Source organism: Athene noctua, chromosome 5, assembly GCF_965140245.1.
Source record: "Athene noctua chromosome 5, bAthNoc1.hap1.1, whole genome shotgun sequence".
NCBI classification, from domain to species: Eukaryota; Metazoa; Chordata; class Aves; order Strigiformes; family Strigidae; genus Athene; species Athene noctua.
In genome coordinates this window covers 18098435-18111792 of record NC_134041.1, presented here as the reverse complement: position 1 = coordinate 18111792, position 13358 = coordinate 18098435, and positions in this window count along the sequence as shown.

Sequence of the window (13358 nt, the reverse complement as noted above, 5' to 3'; positions counted from 1 at the left end):
TCTCGGATCCGGCCCCGCCCCCGCCCCGCCGCCGTTGTCACGTTACCGGCCGCGGCAGCCAATGGGGCGCGCCCGGCGGAACCGCTGACAGGCCGCGGGGCGGGGGCGGGGGCTGCGGCGGACAAAAGCGCCGCGCCCGGACCCTGCCGTGCGCTGCCCTGCCCTGCCCGCCCCTCGGCGCTCACCTGCGGAGCCGCCTGACGGCACCTCCCGCGCCGCCGCCGGGAGCGGTGGGGGCGGTCCCGGCACCGCGGCTGGGCCCGCGGCGAGGAGTCCCGCCAGGCTGAGAACCCCCTCGGTGCCCGCCGGCAGCAGCCGCCCCCTCGGTGCCGGCATTTAAACAAATGGAGCACCGCGGAGCGGGAGGAGGTGGAAGAAGCCAGAAAGCAATTATGGCCCGCGGTTGAAAAGTAAAAATGAGAGGAGGCGACGCTTGCGAAGAGGCAGTTTAATCTGACGGAGAGCGAACGGTCCTGTGGGCACCGGAGGCCTCGGCTGGGTCCGGGCGCCGGGCCGGGGGAAGGGGTGCGGGTCCCTGCCCCGGAGCGGCCCCGGGGGAGGATGGACACCCCCCACCCCCCCGGGTGCTCGCCCAGGCGAGGGAAGCCCGGCGGGGGAAGCAGAGCTCAGAGGCGCTGCCGCCGGCTCGGGGCTGCAGCAACCGTCCTCTCGTTACCCTGGGCAGGTACATCCGGCGCCCACCCCCCTTTTCGCAAAGGACAGGCAAAAGTCCGCACGGCGAGACCTTTCTATGGCTCTCCAGTTCCAGTGAAAACCTGTAACAGAATAAAAAAGTTCACAAACATACACTTTTTTTTTTTTTTTTAAATCAATCGTAAATTCATTTGACTTTCCTACTTCACTTCCTCTTTCTCCTGCGGCCGCTGCAGCTCCCTCCTCCGAACGTCTGAGAAGGCTGCTTCTGCTGGATAATGCATGAAAGCCTGAAATAAAATTTTGATTCCTACCTAGATTTCTGCAAATAACTGGGACAAATGGGCTGTGCTGGCCCCCTCTCAGTCATACAAACAGCTCAATCTACTCAAGTAATTTTCTTGCCATATTTTCATTATCAGCAACTCCATTGCAAGGATCTGTTCGAAATTCTTTTTACAATATAATTTTACTCCTTGCACTTGCTCTGCTAAAGTAATGTTTATTGTTTGTCTAGTCATCAGTTTCGTGGGAAAAGGGTCTATTTTCAAAACATTGCTTTTCCTCCATAAAATACCAAAATCCTTTTCTTCACAGGTGTACAAACCCCCCCTTCATTTAAACATCACAGACACTGTTTTGCAAAAAACACAATTTACAAATTGTATTTAGTACACATTTAGCTATTATTTTTACTAACTTCAACTTAAAAGAGCCATTAAGATATACATAAAAGTATGTACTTGTTTTGAAACACAAGCATTACAGTTGAGCCCAAAGTGAAACTAATTACAAGTAGAAGTGAAACTTGCTTTTAAATCCAAACACATAGAAATACTAATACAAACATGTATGTTGTTAAAAAAAAAAAGCATGCTTGTTTCACTAGTTCGCAGTCATATTGGTAGTCTAGCAGAGAATGTATTTGGTTTGTATTTGTTTTAGGCTGACAGTTTCTACTTAAGGTGCTGTACTTTGATAGTAATCTAACCTCAGAGAAGCTGCTGTTGTCATCACAAAGATGACAAAAGCATGGCACTGTCTGCAATTACTGCTCCAGGAGTCGTTGGTAAGGTCTGGTGAACAGCAGAGAGCAGGCCAGCAACCTTCCCAGGAGATGGATTCCCTTTTGTCTCATGATCTGCCACCTCCTTAGCTGGCTGTATCTGGATTTCCATCATTGGGACAAATCTTCTGCTCTATTAGGGTTTCCCTGAGGAATGATTTGATCCACTTTACCTTATTGGAACTATTTCCCCTTTCTGTGAGCAAAATAAGTAAAAATACATTTTGCTCTATAATTTTTCTATTCTCTTAAAAATGAAAAGTCTGTCTCCACGATCTGCCATATATTCTTTTTGTCAGCAATAAGTTAGGATGAGAAATTAATGTTTAATTAAATTATAAAACCAAGAACTATTTGTGATAAAAATAAAAGTATTGAATTAAGTCAGAACACTGAAGTTTATTGTAATAAGGTTCATAACTGCTTGAGCAAAAGATTGCAGCCCAACTTTCTAGGTTTTTACTCTGCTACTGAGTAGCGTCTGGGGAGGCACAAGGGTAGCACTCGACTCATCAGTCACACCCCGCAAATCTCCAAGCAATGATATCTGAGCAAAGGGAATATTTTGTTAACCGCCTACTCAAAAACAACGCTGTTTTTAGCTGTGCAGCTCCTGACTGTGTACCTAGCAGATCAAGCTCTTCTTTGGGGTTATCTTAGTGCAATTATTTTAGGATTAATTTCTTCCAATCTTTTTCAAGAAACCTTATCTGGAAAATGTTCTTCAAGCTCTGACACCCCTTCTAATTGTTTGTCACAGCCATTTATAAGACACTGAAAAACAACAGCTTGACAATCCAGGGAAAGTTGAGTTTCATTTCACACATCATGCCATCTTCTGATCTTTTTTAACTTGATATTTAGGAGTTATGAAACCAGCTCTGAATCTCAGAAGATATAACAGTTTCAAATGTTATGCTCAGTGTGACTAATGAGTGTCATGAGCATCTACTTCAATCCCTTCACTTGTATGATTTTGGGAAATCTCATGTGGTAAGGAATGGAAAGCTATATAGCAGAGTCCTGTATATTTAAAAGGGTAATATTTATAGTCCAAATTTCACTTTAAAATATTTCCCATTGAACATTCTTTTTAAAATCAGAGAGATTATATTGTCTTTTACCCTCCAGTAGTGCTTGGATTTGCAGGAGCAACAGCATCTTGATTGGCAGTCATGCTGGCAGCAGTTATCTGAAGCTGAGCCAGTTCTTTGAATAAAGCACCCTATGACAACTTGCCTTGTGATCACCAAGTGCATTTCTGACCGCCGGTTTCTCAAGATCCCATGTTTTGATATGAGCTTTATAGTTAGCTGAAGCCTGAACCAGCAGATCACAAAGTTTTAACCTCTAAAATGCTATATTACCATTTATTCTCCTAAAGAGAATAAAAACCATGGAAGCTTCATAGTTCCCCATATAATTTAATTTCAGTCCCTGGTACATCCTGATTATTATCATACTTGCTCTTTCCGGCATTTGCTAAAGGTTGTCTCCTTCTGAGAATTTACAAATCATGTGTTGCATGCACTCCAGATCATTGATTTCCTGGTGCAATATTGTGGTTTACAGTTAACAAAAAAGTTTCTCACTGCAGGGGTGGGTATTTTAGAACAACGCTTCCCTCTGCTGGATCTGTGGGCAGCCACAGCTCTGCCTGCACTGGAGGGACCTGCCCAAATTCCTCTGCCTCTACCTCAGGCAATACCCCTGCTCCTTCCAGACAATATTGAACAGTAAGAAACTAGCAAAGTTCTTCTTAATTTATCAAATGCATATGACAATCATACAAGTTTAATCCAGTGTCAACTGGACAGGAATATCCATTTAGTTTCTGCTCAAGAGAGGAGTATCTCCAAGCTGTAGATATTGCTCAGATTGGGAGTCTTAGGGTCTGCCATTTCATATTCACACCAAAACCCTGACACTTTAGCTCTTGAGTTGCACTACAGTAGTTCAGAGTAGGATATGCATCCTTGGCTGGATGTACTTCTGTCAAAAAGCATCAGGATCACAGAATATCCCAAGAACACCACCGTAGGTCATCCTGCAAAACACAAGACATTTGAGAAGACAGCATGTTCTTTCTCTTTCTCTGTTCTGTGCTACCTATTCTGTTGTGTTTACCTGTGAGGAAGTGAGTACAGACAAAGTGACAGCAGCACATTAATATAATAATTTTTTTTTTTTTTTTTTTGGCCCATTAGAGTGCAGGCAGCCTAAAACCCCCAGAAATATTCAGTATATAGGGTTGCTAGCATGAACCTCAGTTTGCAGCAATGGGTATGTATAGATCTATTGTCTGCAAAGACCTCTACACAGCCTATGCTGATTTTAATTGATAACTCTTAAGTGTCAACTGGACCCTCATGCAGATAAAATTAAGTCAATATTTAAAAATATCTTTTACCCAGACCAACAGGCATGTCTTTGTAGAGTAGTATATAAGGCACCACAGAAAAAAAAAAAATTTTTAAGAGATGGAAACACTGGCTATGTTTTTTTGTGACTCTAATGGAAAGCAAGAGTAGTGCTACAGTGAATTTTAATTGAGTGCTGCACTTCCTATCTGCCCATCTGTTCCAAACTGCTAGCAATAACCAGAGCATGACATTTTACAGGGGGGGTTGATGGAAACTACCATATTCAGAAAGAACTGTCTTGTGCTCAAGTCATACAGTTGGAATACTGTCCACAACTGAGGGAGGGAGAGTGTTAAGAGGAAGGGGAGAGAGAATTGCAGAGATAAATGAGGATGACTCTTCTTAATTCTTGCTCTCCACAAGGCCAGGAACTGGTCCCAGTGCAGTACTACATGTGCTACTAACTCACTTGTACCAACAGGACTGAAAAACATAATTACGTATTTTGCTGAACAAAGATTCCGTTCACATACTCAGCTGAATGAAGGCTTTTGGTGGACTTCAAAACACAGGAAAATGATGAATAAGCTAAAGATGGGGGAAGGGGAGTAGAAAATACAGATACAGACCTGAAACAATATTCCCAGTCAGAGAAATTTACTTTGAAAAGGGAGACAGAGATGTTCCACAGAAAAATTGTCAAAAGATTGGATCAAAGGTAGAACAGGTAACAGTTCTGAAAGGCATACCGAGCTTAACTGGAATAAACCTTCATTAGAAGACAGGAAACAGGTGATTACACAGTAGGTGGTTCCTGATTTGTGTTCAGAACAAAGTCTGTGCTAAGCACACTGAAGGTCTAGTTAGAAAAGATTACATTAGAAATATTTCTCATTAAAAAAAAATGTTTTCAGAGAGTTTGGAGAAGAAATAAAAGGCTTGAATAAAGAAACCAGAATGTCAAGATCAAGGAGGCATCCTGAGTAACAGAAATAGGGAAGGAAATGAAAAAAAACCCCAACAGCATAAGGTGGCATAAGCAATGCTTTTCTAAGCAGGATGTTTTCCAGTTGTCATCTGGTTTTTAAATGCTGAAGAATAAGGATTACTCTCTGCTTTGTTTAGACAGTATTGCATTCTTGCCTCTTAGTGCTCCTTGCATCTTATTTTTGTTGACTAATTGTGAAGTCTTTATCTGAGACTTTCCAAGAAAACTTCTAAGGTGGACTTCAAGTAGACAGAACAACTAAAGATGAATATTTGAGCTTTCAACAAAGAATAAATGTTTGTTGGTTCTTGTAGCCCTACAGGCATTAACAGCTTGCATATGACACTTAATACTGCATTACTAATAATTGATGTGTGTCTGCTAGAATGATACTAACAAAAAAGAAATATTAGTGCTTTGGATGCCATTCACTCCTGTTGTTTACAAATGCTGTGACTTCACTGTACATTTCTAGTATTGCAACTGCATGGCATAACAATGCAGTTGAGAACCCAGCACTTGAAACTCTATATCACATAATTTTCTGCAGAAAACACAGGAGATACTCTTCAGTGTATCCTTACACAGATCCTGGTTTCTCACAAGTGTCCTAAGTCTTTCTTTCATTGATGCTATCTTAATTTTCTGCATTTCACTTATCTTGCACAGAGGTGAAAGAATTTTACACCTCGTAAATATTTCATTAATGCCAGCTTCTGTCTGCTCAGCGCTCTTGCAAAGTCTTGCATTTCTAGTCAATTCAGCACAAGGAGACAACTTTATGCTTGCTGTGGATGTTAACACACCAGAAATCAGAAGTCCTCTGTTAGGAAACTACTTATCGTGTTGTTTTATGTAATCACTGTTGCTTTACTTGTTAGGCTGCAGACATGCAGACCTGATTTCAACAGAGACAGCTCAAGAGGGTCACCCCCTTCAAATATCCTCCTGTTGCTGATTATAGCCCCCAGTTAATTTTTCATCAGAAGTTGCTGCTCCCTCAAAACTGCTGTCTAGTTTATGTGTGATGTTGCTCCCCAGTCTGGTGCTACCAAAATTAAACTGATCTTTTTAAACACTTTTGGTTATAGGGTTTCTTTATTCTGCATCATTCTGAAAGACCCAATTTGGGATCAAGCAGTATAAGTTCTTTCCCACTTAATCTGCCCTTAAAATAAAGCAAGATCTTCCCTGCACCTTGCAGACCCAGATACTCAGGGAAGTTGTTAGATCAAAAGTCCTGAGGCAATTTATTTGTCTTTCAGCGCACTTTCATTCTGGGCCTTTTTTTCTCACTCTCTTCGGTCTTCTTTCCTAACATGTAGTTTGAGGTTGGCCAGTGATTTCTCTGAAAAATTTATTTCCAATACGCCTCCAGAAGGTGAAAACATCAGTTCTGTACTATTTGTAGCCCCTGCCAGCAAAAATGTTACAGACTTGCTTTCTGGTAGCTTGAGGAATCCGTAATAAAACATGCCGCTGCTACATCTCAAGCAGAAATTTGCCTTCTGTTTTCTAGAGAACATGGGAAAAATAAGACAAAAAGGTCTGTTATACCAAAGTATCTCTACCCAAATTTAAATACAAAGAAGGCTTTTCTGGAATCTGTCAGAAAATACCTCCACTGTCATAACATTTTTATTATTAATGGCTTGATTCCACGGTGGAAAAAAGCCAATTTCATCCACAAACCTTCACAACATAAAAATATATAATTTTATAAAGAAGTCAAAGATGCAGAGACACCATTTAAAATCAGCCTTAGCAGTATCAACAATATCCACTTAAAGGAATATGAATTTGTTTATGGATACTGCTAAGAAATGCTAGAGTTATCACCTGCTTCACTCTACAGTTGCATTCAATTTGCTTTGAGATACACAAAATGTATGAGGTCATTTAAAATTGGAGTGTTGTCAGCACCTGCTAAGATTAGATCTTTAGAGGCAATAAAGCCAGTATAATCTGAACTCCAGGAAAAAGTAATTGGCTATGATGCCTTTTTAAAAATAGGTCCGAGCATATACAGTAGCTACTATCTGGTAAGTAAAATGTTACAGTGCAGCCTACTAAGCAAAGACAAAGTCATTCTTTTTGAATGAGAATCAAAGTAAATAATAAATGCATACAGCAGAGCCTGATATGAGGTGTTCCTTGGCACATATTTGGGATGTTTAATCATAAAAAAATGTAGTTAGACACGAGTCATACAGCTCACCCCAAATGACTGAAAAGTCTTATGCATTTGTTTAATATTGCATACTGTGAGTAATATAGGAAATTCTTACTGAAGTATTTCCAGCTTCCTAGACTCCCCTGATGCATTCCAGTGTTAGTCACGCAGTGTGGGAGCAGTCAGATAGTGACATCCTCTTCCCCAATTCAGATGCTGTCTGGACTCAGACTTTAAGAATAAAGTTAGACCCATGAGATATTTGGGCTGTATTTATTAATCTGATTATCATACATTATATTTAAGATGGCACACTGATTTCTTTAAATATCTCTTTAATAAATATTTGCAGAAGACAAGATTCATACTATTTTTCTTGAACAGGGCTTATAGTCACAACATGGCAGACTGTGAAGTGGCAGCATGATGATGAGCTGGAGGTAAGGGTGGTACCTCCCACCTGAGAGACTCCAAATTATCCACAGCTAAGAGGTGTGTGGGTGTCCTGCCTAGCCTGGCGCACAGGCGAGTACAGGACAGGACACTGGACTGCTGCCGACGTCAGCATGTCTTCCCATGTTTTTGCCTGAAAAGCAGGACTGTTAGCACAGAATAGTTGTGCAGTTCTGAGGAAGAAAAGGAACAGAAGAAGATATTAAGAAGAGGAATTGTGAGCAGAGAGGTTCTCCCATCTGCTGGCCAGTTGCTTTTGTGACCAGAAAAACAGGCTTTGATCCATTTCTTGTTAGTAAACAAGACTGTGTCAAAGACTTATACATCCCATGAGTAATTTAATATTTTTTCCTATTGACAAAAAAATCCTTGGGGGCTTAAATTCATATAAAAAGGAATTGACAACACATATGTGCCATTTTGAACTGCCATGTGTAAGGTTTTATCTTTATGACTTGCATAATACCACTTTGGAAAGTACTGGTTGTATCCTAAGGGAAAGCTGATCTAAATTTGATATTTTTCATCTCTGATTTGACTAAGACACAGGTTCATTAGAATCTTATCAACTGCAGCTAGGGTAGAAAACTCCAATGGACAAAACGGAGCTGAAGTCAGCTGGTTTTCTATGGACTGTTAATAGTGTGATTTGTGCATCCAAGTTCTGCCAAATAATTTTCTCCTCTTCAATTGAACTGCCTTTTGCTAATCTGTTTTGAAGTGTAGAAATTCCTACCATTCCTACTTCACAAATAAGATGGAGCTGGGTTATATGAAAAGAAATTAGCCTAAAAATGCACTAATTCTTGAATGAGAATGTGTTAAGCAGTTAGGCCAGCCATACAAGACTTTTATCAAAAATTCAGGATGCATTATTGTGCACTTACAAAATGAACAAGATGCTTCTAAACTGAAAGTATGAGATACTTGGGGTGCTTAAAAAAAGACAAAAAAGTTTACTTCAGATGCTGAGAAAATAGCTTGTTTTAAATAAGGAAATAAATATTATTTCTAAGTACAAAAGATAAATTTGAAAAAGTAAATACCTCACCATTCCCAAATTTATTACTTTAGCTGAGTCTTGGGATTCAGGACTGATTTAATTTTATGAAAACCATTGAATGCCGAATTCAGAAGACTTAATGTATTTAATCATTCAGTTCAGATGTCAGTGTTCCTGTTTTCCCTGCTGTGCCAGAACTTGGAAAACCCTTTAAAATTAGCAATCTTTGAAAGAGAAGTTTTGTCCCTTCACATTGCTGAAAGTGTGGCAAGGCTGAACTGAGTGCTCAATCAGTTTCTCTAACACTGGTGAGACAGGCCTCCTTCAAGATCTGACTGATATACAGTGAGCCTTTCCTGCTTAAAGCACAAAATGCCATTAAGTTAAAGAAATGAAATTGTCAGCTTTGGGAGAGAACTAGAAAAAAATGCTACTGAGCATAGAGAGCAACTAGAATTTTCATAGTGGTCCATCTCTAAGCTGACTTCGGTTGTTTGTGTAAATTGGACCCCTTATATGTTTTTCATATTACTTCAGTTGAAATTTAGACCAAAACTGTTGCACTGGATGCTACAGAATTGTAACTAAAAGAGCAAACAATATTGCCTTTGCTGTGTTAGTTAAACTGCAGTGGATCCTATTAACTCATATGCTTGTAAGATTCTGTTTTACCAACAGGAGTCACATAATCAGGTTATTTTGCAAGAGATGAAATATCCAAGCCAGCTGGAGCAGACGAGACTTTAAAAATGACTTTATTTTTCACTGTCTCAGCTGATCTGGTAAACACTGAGCATCACTTAAGAGGGTAAGAACTTAGTGCTTGTTTCATCACCCAATGGTGAATCAGCAGCACCTTAACAGCATCCCTTCGGCTATCTGTATCATGGACCTAGAGTAGTGGTGTCATGAGGAAGCCCAGAAAATATAGCATTGCACGGGTTTGCCCGTGCTGTCTGTTTTGTACACGATTTTCTGTGAAAAAATGGGATACCATTGTGACAAACAGCCAATGGAAGGCTAAGATTTTTTTTTTTTTTTTTTTTTTTTCTCTTTATGAACCGCCTCGTGACGTGGCAAGGTTTGGGGTCTGCTGCCCTCCAGTGGATGCTTGGAGAGGTCTTCACTGCCAACAGGAGCACCGCATTTGAGACCATGAGAATTCTCAAAAATCATGACAGGAAAAAGGAATAAAGTGTTAAGTTCTTTGCGCACCTTATTTAAGATCAAAAATAACAGCTGGGACTAATTTCTTAATTTTGCTATTTTTCTCTGGCTTTGTCAGAGTATTTTTATATCCAAGTAGAGTTGTAGTTCCTTCTATGAGACTGGTTCTCTTCAATCAGCTCCGGCTGACAGCCAAACACCATGCAACCGCTTGCTCACCCTCCCCACCTAGGGGATGGGGAAGAGAATTGGAGGGGTAAAGGTAAGAAGACTTGTAGTTTGAGATAAAAACAATTTAATAATTTAAATAAAGTTAAAATAATAGTGGTATTAATAGAATATACAAACAAGTGAGGCACAACATGATTGCTCACCACCCTCTGACTGATGCCCAGTCCATTCCCAGATAGCAATCCCAGAGGGGAGAAAATGCTGAAACTGCAATGTTGGAAGAGCATGAGCTTCTCAGCCCACCCCAATTTATATACTGAACACAATGTTATATGATATGGAATATTTCATTGGCCAGTTTGGGTCTGTTGCTCTGGCTCTGCTCCCTCACAGCTTCTTGTGTACCCATGCACTAGCAGGGCATGGGAAGTTGAAAACTCCTCGATTTCTTAGCAACAACTGAAAGCATGGTGTATTATCAACATTCTTCTCACATCAAATCCCATACTGAATCCAAAACACAGCTCTATTGTAGCTACTAGGAATAAAAATTAGCTCCATTCCAGATGAAACCAGGACAATTTTATATGAAGACTTGCTATAGAAAGTGTTTTCTTATTGGCTTGTACAATTCTTTTAAAAATATTTATCTGTATTACTAGACATTATAGAACAAGAAATACATTTGATACGTATTGTCATGCCAGGCCCCTGTAAAAAATCTGATTTGTAGGTTCTTTCAGGTGTCATGACAGGCCCCTGTAAAAAATCTGATTTGTAGGTTCTCTTCAGGTGTCTTAAAGCTCTGTACAATGATGCTGATATCAAGGCAAATCCATTTTGTGAAGATTTGAAAAAGCAACAAAAATAAATTGCAAAGACATTTCAAATATAGATATATATTTCTGAGTAATCAAATTTAGTGATAAGGTGCTGATTAAAGGAAACTTTTTCATTTACAAATGGAGTAAGTCTCTGTCTTGGTTGTGAAAGGGAACCTTAAAAATGCAAATCCTGTGACTCTGTGGAATACCTTAAAAAATATGGAAAACCCCATTATTTTCCTGATATGGAGTTAATTTAAGTATGAGATTATTCTTAATGATTTTGACATTTTACTCCTTCCAGAAGGGGGAAGGCCAACAGAGCAGATGTAGTAGAAGTCTACTATAGGCCACCCACCCAGGACAGAGAGGTGGATGAAATATTCTATAGGCATTTGGGTGAAATCTCACAATCGCTTGCCCTTGTTCTTGTGGGTGATTTTAACTTCCCAGACATCTGCTGGAAATACAACACAGCAGATTGGGACCAGTCCCAGAGATTCCTGGAATGTGTGGGAGACAACTTCCTGATACAGCCATTAAGAAAACCAACCAGAGAAGGTGCCCTGCTGGATCTCTTCTTTGTGAACAGAGGAGGACTGGTGGATGATGTGGCGGTTGGAGGATGACTAGGGCACAGCGCTCGGGAAATAACAGAGTTCTCTATTCTTAGAGAGGCCAGGAGAGGGCTAAGAAGGACTGACATCCTGCACTTCAAAAGGGCTGACTTTGTCTTGTTTAGGCACCTGCTTGAAAGGATTCCATGGGAGATGATCCTGAAGGGTAGAGGGGTCCAGGAAAACTGGACACTCTTTAAGAAGGAAGTGTTAATGGCTCAGGAGCAGGCGGTCCCCAGGTGCTTTAAGAGAAGCTGGCGACAGAGAAGACCACCCTGGCTGAACAGGGAGCTTTGGCTGCAACTCAGGGAGAAAAGGAGAGTTTACAGCCTTTGGAAGAAGGGGCTAGCCACTCACAGTGATTACAAAGAGGCTGTGAGGCTATACAGGACAGAAATCAGGAGGTCTAAAGCCCAGCAGAAAAATTAATTTGGCTTCAGCAGTCAAGGACAACAAGAAATGTTTCTATGTTAGTAGCAAAAGAAAGACCAGGGAGAGCCTCCATCCCCTGCTATTATAGATGCAGGAGGAAACATGGTAACAAGTGATGAGGAGAAGGCTGAGTTCCTTAATGCCTTCTTTGCCTCAGTCTTTGATAACAAGACTAGTTGTACAGAGGGAATCCAGCCTCCTCAGCCAGAAGACAGACTGGCAGAACGGCCTCCCTGCAATCCAGGAGACAGTCAGTGACCTGCTGCATCACACAGACACACACAAGTCTATGGGACCGGAGAGGATACACCCAAGGGTGCAGAAGGAGCTGGCTGGGGTGCTCGCCAAGCCGCTTTCCATCATTTACCAGCAGTCCTGGCTGACCAGGGAGGTCCTGACAGATTGGAAATCGGCCAATGTGATGCCCAAGTATAAGAAGGGTCGGAAGGACGATCCGGGAAATTACAGGCCTGTCAGCTTGACTTCAGTGCCCGGGAAGCTGATGGAGCAGCTCATCCTGAGTACGATCATACAACACATGTGGGACAACCAGATGCTCAGGCCCAGTCAGCATGGGTTTATGAAAGGCAGGTCCTGCTTGACAAACGTGATCTCTTTCTACGACAGGGAGACCTGCTTACTGGATGAGGGAAAGGCTGTGGAGGTAGTTTACCTTGATTTTATCAAGGCCTTTGACACCATTTCCCACAGCATTCTCCTGGTAAAACTGGTGGCTTGAGGCTTGGATGATCGCATGCTTTGCTGGGTAGAAATCTGGCTGGATGGCCGGGCCCAAAGAGTTGTGGTGAACAGAATTAAATCTGGTTGGCGGCCGGTCATGAGTGGTGTCCCACAGGGCTCAGTTTTGGGGCCACTCCTGTTTAACATCATAACTGATGATCTAGACGAGGGGATCGAATGCACCCTCAGTCAGTTTGCAGATGACACCAAGTTGGGTGGGAGTGTTGATCTGCTCGAGGGCGGGGAGGCTCTGCAGAGAGACCTGGACAGGCTGGAGCCATGGGCTGAGGCCAACTGGAGGAGTTTCAATAAGGCCAAATGCCGGGGGCTGCCCTTGGGCCACAACAACCCCCAGCAGCGGTACAGGCTTGGGGACGGGTGGCTGGAGAGCTGCCAGTCAGAGAGGGACCTGGAGGTGTTGATTGACAGCTGGCTGAACAGGAGCCAGCAGTGTGCCCAGGTGGCCAAGAAGGCCAATGGCATCCTGGCTTGTGTCAGCAATAGCGTGGCCAGCAGGGACAGGGAAGGGATCTTACCCCTGTACTCGGCACTGGTGAGGCCGCACCTTGATTCCTGTGTTCAGTTTTGGGCCCCTCACTACAAAAAGGACATTGAATTACTTGAGAGTGTCCAGAGAAGGGCAACGGAGCTGGTGCAGGGTCTGGAGCACAGGTCGTACGAGGAGCGGCTGAGGGAACTGGGGGGG